This window comes from Corapipo altera, unplaced genomic scaffold (assembly GCF_003945725.1).
Source record: "Corapipo altera isolate COAL_440 unplaced genomic scaffold, ASM394572v1 107b, whole genome shotgun sequence".
Classification (NCBI taxonomy): Eukaryota; Metazoa; Chordata; class Aves; order Passeriformes; family Pipridae; genus Corapipo; species Corapipo altera.
The window spans coordinates 2666772-2679423 of NW_020884951.1; positions in this window are offsets into that span (position 1 = coordinate 2666772).

Sequence of the window (12652 nt, forward strand, 5' to 3'; positions counted from 1 at the left end):
GCTTCAGGGAACTTAGATTTCTTCTTTTCTAATTTTGATGAGTACATCTAGATTTCTATATGAATGGAGGAAAACCAGACTTGCTTTTATTCCCGAAGTCTGCCATCCCTTTTCAGTTGAGACCAGTTCTCTGTTCACAGGTGCTGGGTAACATTGCCTAGGAGTTTTGCCTCAAAATAAGGTTGTATTGCAGTCACCTGTCTCCTTAATTCCAGCAGATCATTGAAAAATAAAGCCATATTTTCCCATATTTTCTCCCATCAAGGACTATCTTTTCTCTTGCAGTAATCTTGTTACATGGCTAGACAAAGAGTTATCTCTAAGCAGGTAAATCTTACTTGGAGTATGAAAGATTGACAGACTTTATCTATTAAAGAAATCAAGAGCCATGGAGTTGCTTAATTCACTGCTGGTATCAATACAGTTACTCCACACCCATTATCCCTGAGAACAGAATCCAACCCTGGATTCATACATTTTTTTTTTAACATTAAAAAAATTTAACAAGCATTTAAGTTGTCAAACAGAGGATTGTGCCAATTCTTTTTCACAGACAATGAAGGCAGAGAGCAACGGTGCTACTGATTCCCATTGCTGTCTTTTATTGAACGTGTTACATTTCTTTTCTCTGCATATAACTTTCAGAAACCCTGTATTAGGCAAGTTTCTCTGCTGTCGCTTTCTGGAGATCTTACCAAATGAATATCCCGGGCACAAAGCACTGCTGATCACTACATGACATAGTGGGCAAAGGCCTGTGGTGAACTCACACACTTGGCTCTGCAACTTCAGTCTCTGTGCTGAGCCAGGTTCTCTACTGCATGGGAATTCAGCAGGAAAAGCGGCTTTGCAGTGGTGCTGCCCTCCCATTGCCCAAGGGGCCAGTGCTGTCAAAAGCAATTGGCAGTCAGGGAAGAAAACCACATAAGGCTTTTCATGTTCAGAGATACCACTTCTGAAGGTTCCTGAGTCACAGATAACTGGAAACTGGGACTGCACTAGAGAGATACCAGTTGCCCAGTTCTTCCATTCTTCCCTCAGCATCTGTTGCTGGTGATGTCCAAGTGACAGGGAGCTGGGTCAGCCAGCCCCTTGTCTGACCCTGGGCAGATGTTCTGCTCTTCGGTTAAGCCTCAGAAACAACTGCAGAAACAACATAGGACCAACAGACGAGGAACACCTAAACACCAAGTCAGTGTGTTTATCATTCCTGCACTCCACAGGCAGCTGCCACAGTGTTGCAGAGAGGTGCCTTGGGCATTGGCTGCTCTCAGACACTTTGCTTTGGCATTCTGGGAGGAGGCAGATGAGCAGTTATCACTCACCCCGGTTTAGCACACAGAGGGCATTTCGACACCACTGCCTCTGCTTGCAGAGTCACTGTTGAAGGGAAGTACGTGACCGCGGGGCTCTGGCTCACAGCTCTCCTGCTCTGTTACTCAACAGTGACAGTTGGGTTTACATCAGCCACCCTCCTCTGTGGCAATGAAGTGTTTCCCCAAGGCCATTGTAACAGAACAAAAGGGTTTGATGTACAACACACCTCTGTCTCTTGATCTGTGAGGTATCATGCTGCTGGGTCACTCTGTAACGATTGCACCAAACCTCTGCTGTTTGGACAGAGATCTTCACAGACATTGTTCCCAAAAAACACCTGCCATAGCAGATCACTTGCTTCGTCAGACCCCTTCACAGTAGCACAAGAAAAGCCCAAACAGAATTATGTGGGTTGGTACAATTGCCAGCAAGTTTGCAAAAGTGGGAGTCCTGTTTTTTGTAAGCATTGCCTTGGCTGCTGCAAGGCTTCTCACCCTTCCCAGGAGGAAAACTGTACTTTTAAAGAAGACCACAGTCCTCACAAACTGAGTAACCTTTTCTCTTCTTCTAGACTCTTAAGAGACTATTCATTAAATCATATGCCTCCACACTATAGCTGAACTGGGACAGACCCACCAAACAGACCAGAATCTCTCCAATACCCAGTGTCCACTTCCAGCACATCTTTGCTCTTATACTGGAGCTCTTAAGACATTTTCACTCCAGTGAAACTCCATCAGTGTGCCTCTTCCCTCTGCAGTGCCTCACATGACACTGCCTAGAGCAGCAATGCAGGCTGAAAGGCCAGCATGTAGAAATTGGGGATTTCTCCACCCTTCCCAAAGTAGCTGAGTTGCTTGACATTCTTTACTCAGTCAGGTATGAAGCAGAGATTCCTTCAGGCCAGATCATGGAAAAACAAGAAAGGGGAGAGGTTTTATTGACCCTGATGGCTTAATCTCATCCCAGGATGTGAATGAGCTTTGAAAACCCTCAGACTGAAGAGTTCAAACGCATAGACAAATGTCTCTTTCAAAAGCAGCTTATGCAACATTGTACAAATTCAAGAAGGTGTATAAAGTCTATTTTAAGTAGCACTCCAGTCTTACCCAGATGGTGAATTTACACTTGGCACCTAGAGAGACAAGAAATTGCCCAGTCAGAGCACACGGCCCAGGGAAGGTGTTAGTGTCAGAGCACTGATTACCTGCTGAGCAGCCCAAAACGCCTGCAGGCAAGGGATCAGGCCATCCATCTGCCTGCAAGGCTGATCTGGAGGGCTGGCACAGTCACAGGCCTTCCCGTGGCTTCCTGCCAAAGGCTGAGCAAATGTGAATGTCGAATCTTAAACCTGGAGCAGATAGAGTAACAAGAGGCTGCTTGGAGTCCTTTCTCAGGTGATGCTTCTAAGGTGGGCAGGCTGTGCACAGGTGCTGTGCTCAGGCAGGGACACTGCTGCTCCAGCCTCAGCCTGCAATTCTGCAGGGCCCAGAGATAAGCGTCGTTTAAAAACTGTTCTGCTGTGTATCACTCCTGTATATTAGGGTTTTGCCTAAGGATTTGCAACATTTTAGTGGATACAAAGCAAAATTTACAGTGACTGATGCAAGGAAGGATAGAGAGACACAAGCGGGAGAGACGCTGTGCTCCCCAAGTCACCAGCACACCGGGAAGAGCAACGCGGGCTCTGGAGCCTGCAGGGCCGCGCAGAGGCACCGCTCGGGGCCAGGCCGCGGGCACAGCTCGGCTCTCACCCAGGGCCGGGCCCGGGACGGAGCGGCCCTGTGCCCGCCCTGCCCGCGGCCGCCGGGTGTCGCTGCCGCGCCGCTGCCCGGCCCGGGAGCGCCCCGAGGGACCCCCGCCCGGCCCCGGGAGCGCCCCGAGGGACCCCCGCCCGGCCCCGGGAGCGCCCCGAGGGACGCCCCGGCTGGCGGCCGGCTGAGCCCCGCGTTGCGCGGCGGGTGGTGCCGCGGAAGCTGCGTGGGAACATTCTTGACGGTCCTGGGCTTGCGGCCTCTGCAGGGAGAGGGCTGCTGGTCAGAGGCAGACAAGGACGACTTTCAGGCGGGGGCCCGGGTTTTATTTTGAAAGGAATTGCCGTCGTGCCAGCCCTGCTGTGACTCAGTATCGCTGTGACAGCCCCAGCTTTCTGCTGGGATACAGTTAAGAAAAGAAAACCTCGCAGGGCCTACCAGTGTCAGAAATGGAGAGAACCTGGGTCTTGTCAGCCCCCAAATCATAATCAAACCCACCCCACACTGCCTGTCACCTCCATCCCTGTCCCAGCACTGCTCCCTGAGCACAGCGTGTGCTCGGGGCCGTCATTCCAGGGGCAGCATTCCCAGGGACTGTGTGCGCACAGGTTGGCAGCTGCCCACCATGGGCCCGATGCCCGGGCACAGGGCACCTCATGTGTGTGCACAGGATCGCAGTGACCAGCTTTCCCCCACCAGCATAACTTTGCATCTTACAGCCTGACCCTTGCAAAGTTCCTCCTGGCTATCTAGCAGTTGCAGTCCCTCAGGTTTTGCAGGTGTTTCCAGTTGGGATGAGCACTATAACGAGTTTTGTGCCACTAATGCCTTGAGACAGAGGAAACTGGAGGAACAAAAGGGACGGGTGAGTGACAGACCACACCACACAGCCAGCACTGGGCCTGCTGATGTGGCATCGGTCATGGTGCAAGTGCTCACCACTGGAATGTCTCACAGGAAAGGGGCCTATGCCGGGGCTCAGAGGATGCAAAATGAGATGAGGAACTGAGCTGACCCACGAGCAGCTCACATCCTGAGGGAGGGGAACCAGCCTCCCAGGGCTGGTGCTTGGCCCTATAAGTAAATGCAGAGAGGTGGGTTTGGCTGAGCTGGGAAGAGCAATGGCAGCTGCAAACCACAGTGGAGCAGGGGCAAAGAAAGAGATATTATTACTCTTCAAGGGCACCTTAGCTGAATCATCAAGAGCACCTGTACTTCACAGTGGGAATTGGGAGTTCCTGTGAGCGGCTGGAGGGGAGAGCCAAGGCCAATGCAGACAAAATGGCAGGGCCTGCTCTATAGCTGCACGGCTGTGCCAATGCACCTCACTCCTGCAGCAGACCTGGAGCTCCCTGCGGCTCTGTGTGGGGCTCTGGCTCCCATTCTGGGGTCTCACAAGCTTTCCTGCTTACAGCTACCCAGATGTTGTTCATCCCCTTTGAGCAGCACCCAAGTCATGCTGTTACTACCACAATTTGCCCATGAAAATGTGGTTTGCAATGTCATTTTCTCAGGGACTGAGACATTTCATTTCTCTACTCAGGGACAGTAGTTTTTTCACTTTAATCAGTTTTTGGGAGATAAATAAAAGTATATATGCATACTGAGTGGGGCGTGGTCCTCCTCCCATTTCCTTTCATTTATTTGATGAAGTGAAAGAGTTCTCCAGTTTCTTTCCATATGTAACATTTTTCACTTGCAAAAACATAGGAAGAATAAAATAAATGCATATTTCAGATACTTTTTTCTTTCAGCTCTTGGTTCTTAGCTTGTTGCATCATGTTCCCATGAGAAAGATAACAAACATTTCTTACTTCATGTGACCTGACAGTTTGGGGTCTTTGTCTTTTAAACCTTTTCTCATTTTACACACATACACACACACACACACACTTCTCCACACATACAGTGTGACCATAGCTTGAAAGAAAGTTTATCTTCTCCTGTTTTTTTAGATCATATGAAAAAGGTTGAGAGGATTTCACTTCTGATGGAATCCTGGCTTTAGCCTCTCTTGAGCTTGCCACATGCTGACAGATTTTGGCAGGTTAGACCGTGCCTGTCCCAGACTGGCCACTTCAGGTGGACACCTGCTCAGCAGCCCTGGCCATCAGCCTCAGCGCTGGGGCACAGCTCTCCTCTCCCTTCCTTTGTGCCGTGCAGCAGAGAGATGCAGGGGCTAAGGAAGACAGCATGTCTGAAAGGGGTTGGCATCCCTCAGCCCTGAGAGGCCAGGCACGGAGCAGAACCATGGCAGCCCTGGAAGCTGCTGCCAGGGTGAATGGGCACCCTGCCAGCCCTGGCCAGAGCCCAGCCTGCTGCTGCTGCTAGCAAGGTGCCTGTCTGGTGAGAAGAGAGGTCATGGGGACCACTGCAGTGAAAACTCTTTCTAGCAGGGAGAACTTGAAAGACAGACACTCCTAAAACCTTTTGCATTTCAGCTGTGTGCCCAATTTAAATGTATTAGCAGCAATCTGACAAGGTCCAGTAAAGGCTGAAGTGGCACAGTGGGACTGCTTCCCATTTTCTTTCATTCCTGGCTTTAAAAGATGGTTTTTCTTCCAAAAGAAAAGCTTCTTCCCACCTAACCTGCAGCCCACAGCACAGCAGAGCAGTGCCCTGAGGAGCCTGGGTCGCAGAGTCGGCTGGACAGCCTGATGCCAGCAGTTGGCCATCTGGTGCTGCCCAGCATGAACAGATGGGAGGTGATGTGCCTCCGTCCTGCCCAGCAGCTGGAAAAGAGGAGAGGAGGGCAGCAGCTCCCACCCAGCCTTGGACCTGTCCGCAGCATGGGGCTGCTCACGCAGAGCTGGACGTGGCCCTTCCCTGTCCCACAGCTTTCCAGGACTAAACCCAGGTCCTGTGGGGCATGCCCAGCTCTGCCCACAACTCTGAACAGAACAGGCCATCCCTGGGGTCAAAACAGCATGGCTGTGTCCACGAAGCTCTTGTCTCCAGCATGTGGAACCTTTGTGGTTCTAAAGCATGACTTAATTTTTCATGTCTTTTTTTTTTCCATTCAAAGCACATAAAAAAAAAACACATCCTGTGCTGCAGTTCCTTCAAGCAGTGTCTGCATAGCATGAAACTGTATGCTTGCCCATGCTGCTTACTGGTAATTGTTCCTGATTTATGATATTGTCCAAACAATGTTCAGGCATCATTTAGGAGACTATTATTAGCAAAGGCTAAAATAGTGCCAGGGTGTGAGCTAATAATTAGGCAGGACAGAAAATCACCAGCACGGTGCTGAATCTCTTTAACTGGAAATGTTTTGTTCAGCAACGTAGCCATAACCTGGAGATCTATGGAAGCTGGAGGGATGTGATCTGGGAGGTATGTAGTTCGTACACTGCTCTGCCAACTGGAACATCCCACAGCATCAGGAATCTTGGTTCTTCCAACACTGCTCTGTTTCTTCCTTTCCAGTGACCATCAGCTGCCATACTTTAATTCAAGCACTGTAATATTTATATCCTTACCTAAAAATCACAAAATCAGTTCTACTATGAAGGCTGTTTTGATACAAAGGGCAAGAACATTCCTGAAGTGTTGTACACTGAGCAGTGGTTCAGGCAGGAATGGCATGCGGTGGGTGTTCCGGGTCTGCAACAAGCAGAGGATTGCCACCTGGAAAGAAGGAGAAGGTTTTTCTCCAAGGAGAGTGAGAGCACTCAGGCATCACAGGTAGCACAGCTGGTGCCAGAGATTATGGATACTAAAGCAAGTAGGATCAGAGCTGGGATGACTAACAACTTAAATGTCCTTTTGCACAGTTTCATACCACTAGTTTCAGATACAAACTAAAATTAAGCAGAACAACATGAAATTAAATCAAGGGAAATGTATTGTCATGTCTGCAGAGCAGCTGATAGAACAGCACAAAATGTGCTTAGGAGAACAAAGAAATTGATTGTTAATAGCACTTATGATGCAGACACCAAAGAAATTTTGTGAGTGCTGTGAAGTCTGTGTGTGTTAAGCTCATAGTGCAGACCTGCAAAGTGATCATGGTAGCTCAAGGTAGGACATTACAAGGTGTGCATTTGGATCTCATGAGGCAGTGAGCAGCCCTGAACCCACCCCCACACAGCTAGGTCATTTCCAGTGCTGGGCATCCCCACAAGAATCTGCTGGACCTGCTGGCTTGGGGGAAGCACAGGCAAGGGGGTTGCTTCTAGGAGCAGGGCTCAAAACCAAGAAAAATGCAGTAATCTGGCTCCAAGTACATGACAAACTTTGTTTATTGTATGAGAGCTAAACAGGAGGGAAGGAATTGTATTGGTCCCTGCACTGAAAATGGATTGCTATTCTCAACCCTGGGCAGAACATTTGAACCCAGCAACATCTGACAGTAGCTGTGATTGTCCCACATGTATTTGGCAAACAAAAGAGAGTTTAAACTGATTTAATCTTTCTTGTTTTTTCTAATAATCGAGTTCAGATGGGAGCCATGCTGTGGACAGAAAGAAAAGTCCAGGTCAGCAGACCCCAGTATCTATCAGGTGATAGAATTAAGAAGATGGATAAAGAGGAGAAATTTGATGAGGGTGATGGGAAAGAGGACAAAAAAAAGTTAATGCCAAAACTCAATAACAACAAATTGAACAAAGTGGTGATTTCTCAGTGAGTGGAGCGGTACCAAAGCAAAGTCTAAACATGCTGGGACACTGGACCCATCCCGAAACCCAAACCATCTGAATCACTGCCAATAGTTTTCCTTTGACAGCTTCAGCCACCAGGGGGGAAGAACTGGGCAGCAGTTGCAGAGAAGGAGACCCAGATATCCTCACAGCAGGTACAGCACAGAGGGCTGCAAGCTCCATTTCTTTTAGGGAACACACTGCAGTCCTAATGGCAGGAACATGTATAACAAGTGAGATCACAAGGACTAATATTATTACAACAGATTCCACATGAATTAATCATGTTTAAGCCATGATAACAGAGGGTTGGGTACCGAGTTATCTCTGAAGACTCCCATCCCTCTGGCACTTGATTGTAAGGCAGTTTCTTGGGATGGGGAATGAAGTGTTTTCTTTCAAAAGAAAGCAAGCTTTTCTTTCAAAGCCAGACTCCTTTAATCTGAGGTTTATTCTCAGTTAGGTCAAACTTTTGTAGTATAAGCAATTCCAAAACTGTTTGTAAGGTTTCGTATTGGTTTTTTTCCCCTCCTTTCTGTGCAAGATACTTTCAGGATCCTGGGAAAGTTCCCCCATCGGCCTTCTGGCTTTGAGATTAAATGTAATCTCTTTATAAAAACACACACTTAGATAGCCTATACCAGCCTTGTGCTGGATGTGGTGCTCACCATAAATCATCTCACTGCCAAACCAAGTCTAAAACACAACGAAAGAAATATCTTAGTGAAAGTCCATCTTAATTTCTGTCCTTTAGCAGCAGGAAACCCCTGTGAAATGTTTTTATTAATCCTTGCACCAAAAAGAGGTTGTGAGATCTCCAGATAAATGTTTTCCCAAATTAATAGACCACATAGATCAGCATACATCCATAAATAGAAACTCTTATGACCATGAGAGGGAAAACACATGCAGGACTGGAGCTGCTCTGGTGCCTGTGTGTCATGGCATAGGCTTCCAGTGTGACCATCCTCCCTGACGCTGTGTGGCTGCCAGGTTGTTACTAAAGGAATGAGAGAAATAAAGCAAATGAGAACTTTGACCAAACTCCTGGAAATCAGAGCAGTTGTTAGCTGAATTGCACATCACAGCAAAGGATGAACTCAGGTTAATGCCAGCTGGTTATTCGTGGGCTATTTTTCTCAATCTGGTCACCCCGGAATAGCTGCTGGGCTTCAGTTTGCAATGCAAAAGCTGTCTCTGTGGCTCACATGTAGTAAGCAGGAAATTAGCAGGAAAGAGTGAAGATTCCACAAAAATTCCACCTTTTCCTGTATTACTGATTGTGCTGATGCTTTCTCTGCTCAGTTCTTGTTTGACTCCTGGGCACTCAGTCAGATTTACCCTCCAGCAGAGACAAGTGTTGTTCACGGACTGAAGATTGGACCTTCAGTCCTGAGAAACCAGCTGGCTGACAGATGTTTCTGCTCGCCTGTCTCTATCACCATTTTTTTCTCCCACTAATTCCTCTTCTAGGAAGTGTGTGGCACTAGTGCAGAGAAGGGAGGGGGGAAACCCACAAAAATAAAAACATTTAAAAAGCCTTAAGCGTAACTTCCCAACCAAACCCTGCTGCCCTGGTGATGCTGGGAGTGTGTCTGCACCGCTGGCTCTGGGTGGGAGCCTGACTGCAGTGGATATTTCATGCAAGTCAGAGGGCAGATGTCACACAGTGTCTCCCAACTCCTGTTTCACAGGACAGGGAGTGTCAGCAGTCCAATGGTTTGCAGAAATGCCATCTGACAAAATGTGTAAAGTTGAGCCCCAGTCCTGCAAGGAGCAGAAATACCTCTGTTGGTGCAGAGCTGCCACCAGAATCTTAGTGAGGGATGTGGCAAAGCAGTAAAGTACTGGGTAAAGCTCAGGAGGAATTCCATTCTGCTTTCTTCATTCTTTGAGCAGGTCAGATTTCATTTTTGCCACCTTCAATGAGTCCCTGATGGATTAAACTGGCCCATAGAAAGGAGACACAAAGCACCACAGTACATTTTGTCTTTTGAAACCACCTTTACGCACCAGGATGGGCTCAGGAGGTTTTTGATTCCAGGAATGGGATTTTTTATAGAACCTAATCCAGGAAATAAAATTATATGGCTGACCAGCACTGAGACACACACCATGTAGCCTTTGTAGACTGGACAAAGAGTAACCAGAGGAGCACAGACAGCATTTGGAGACATGAAGACTGGGTGAAAATTACATATTTTGGTCAGAAGTTTATAACTGAGAGGAATATGATAATTCTGCAAATGGCATACCAAGCTAACTAGTAAAACATTCTTACACTGAGGTGTAAGCTCTCAAGAGAAATACCAAAACCTCTGTATTTTGCCCGTGCATTTTTTACATCATTGCAACTTCTATTCAGTTTTAAATCCATCTCTCAGGCCCTGCAACCCTGTGGTACATAAGTCCCTTAGCGTATTCCTAGAGGATACTGCAATAGTACTAAAACTGATTAAAACAACAGAGGAGGCAAAAGGCTTAAAATGCCAGGGTAGTGTACAAATTTGTTCAGGATTTGAAATAATGGCCTTGGAAAAGTGATACATGCTTGTGCTTTTACACATACATGAAAGGAAAACACATGAATAGATAAAAAATAGTGCAAAAGGCTTATAATTGGTCTGGAATCCCACACAGCTTCACTCCTCTTCTGGAGCTCAAGTGAAAATGCTGAAGCACTTTATCAGCTTCAGTACATTTGGGGGAGTTTGACAAAATCAGATTGCTCTAATCATGGCCCTCTTTCAGCCTCCTTTAATGAAGAGTTAATTGCCCATAATGAGGCTTTGATTTCCTTGGAGTGCCCTTTGTAATTTTCAGATTTGGGCTTATTCACAGACGTTTTCATTAATAACTGCAGTTCTTCATGAGTAATAAAGGAAGAGAGTCCTCCCGGGGAAATGAGCAGGATATTTTCCACCTGTGCATGAGGTACCTGTCAATTTTTGTCTTTCAGCCTTTGCCCAGGTTTCATGTCCTTCCATGGAAATTGATCCAACAATGTCAACACCCATTTTCTCTCCAAGCTGTATTTCTACATGGAATTTTTCACTAAAGCAATGATGCAGCTGAATGGAAAATTATCATAGAGCCAACAGCTTTCAACACTGAACAAAGCTTATGCTGCTGTTGGAATCTAAACTGGATAGGTTGAGGCTCTGGGCTTTACAGCAAGAGCTCTTCAAACTAGGAATGTATAAAGACTTTTCTCTGGTTTGGCACACGGAGAGCATTCAAAAAATACATCACAGAACTTGAATGTAGAATTTAAATATCCCTGTTGATAGATCTAATCCATTTTGCTTGTGTAGCACAGACTTGGTAGCTATGGGACAGTTTGCACTGTTTGCTTGAAAAATGTTTAAAATTTCCTAGGTAATGAAGTTTCTTCCAACTCTTTTCAGGAAACAACAGCCTAACACATCTCAGCATCAAGAAATTTTTGAGGTTTTTTTTTTTCTTTTTTCTTTTTTTTGTTTGTTTTGTTTTGTTATAAATAATTTCCTTTCCATCTCCACTAAACCCCTTGTGAATAATCCACTCTGGAACCTCTCTGCTGGGATATGGCCCTCACAGTCCTTCTAGAGGCTGTCAAGAGCAAGACCAAAAAGCAAAAAATGGGTCCAGCAGTGTTGTGCAGTTCCTCACGTTCACTGCCCCAACACTGTCCTACTCACACCTGCTCACCACCACCCACTGTTCCTGTCATTCTCCCATCAGTGTTTCCTTCCACTGTTCCCCAGCAACTCCTTGGGCAATACTGTCCCTCCCCAGTCTTGGCTGCCCAGGGTGAACCAATGGATGAGCTTTAAACAACAGAACAGAATAAAAATTGTTTCTCCTCGGCAGTTTCCCCTTCCCCAGTGCCCCCACACCCACAGACTTGCTGCCATCAGATGTCTTTCCTCTGATGCCCGTTGGCTCAGGGATGGAGGGTTTCAGAGAGACACATCACCTCGTCCCTTGGACAAATCTCACTCCTGACAGAGTTCCTGGGCTCTGCTGTCCCCTCCTTGCCATGCCCTCCCAAGCATTCCATGTGAGCTCTCTTTGCCAAGGTGCTGAGCATCTCCAGCTGAAGTCCTAGAGGCAAAATGGAAGCCAAAGTCCTTGGAGTTTATTTCTCTTTTCTCCCCCGTTTTCCTCCTTTTTCAGCAAACAACAGTTTGCTGGTGAAGATGGGCAGAAAGAATCAGCAATTCTGAGCAAACTAGGAACAATTGTTCAAACCAAATGCCCCCAATATTTCCAGCAGCCAAAGCCACCTGTATCCAATTTATTTACCCAGAAAACTTGAAGAACCATGAGAAGTCAAGACAGTCACTCTATGTTTTAATAGTTTAATTTCAAGCTACCAAATGTTAACTTGAAAAAAAAAAACAACAACACAAAAACAAACAAAAACCCATACAATAGGTTGTGTTTGGTTTTAGCTGTTTGGGGTGGTTTCAATTTGTTTCATTTCTGAAATTATTTGGCCTTGGTGCAAAAAGTAAGAAAACAAAAATGTTGCTGTTTTAAGTCTATTAACTTTAGAGTGTCCCATAATGATCCGATAAAATCCTTGGGAACATGCACAGCAGAAGAGCAGCTTATTCTGTCCAAATGCAGTGTGATGAGGGAGGATGTCACACGACAATCTCACCACCAACTCAGTGACGTGGCTTCACGAGCCCCGATGCCCTCGCCCCCATCCATCTCACGTGCACAGCTTGTGCCTCACGGTGCCCCAGGACTCGCTCAGGGATGGGTTTGTATCTCCCGATAGTGTGATGGGCCTCGATGTTCAAGGAAGGATGATGGCAAACATTGGTGTGTGGGGATTTCTGGCTTCCTGGAGAGCTCTCTAAGCTGCTCTGCCTTTGGAAGCACAGGACAGTGGTGTTAGAAGGAGAGGTTAAAACCTTGGAACACTTCCGAACTCTTTTACTGAAG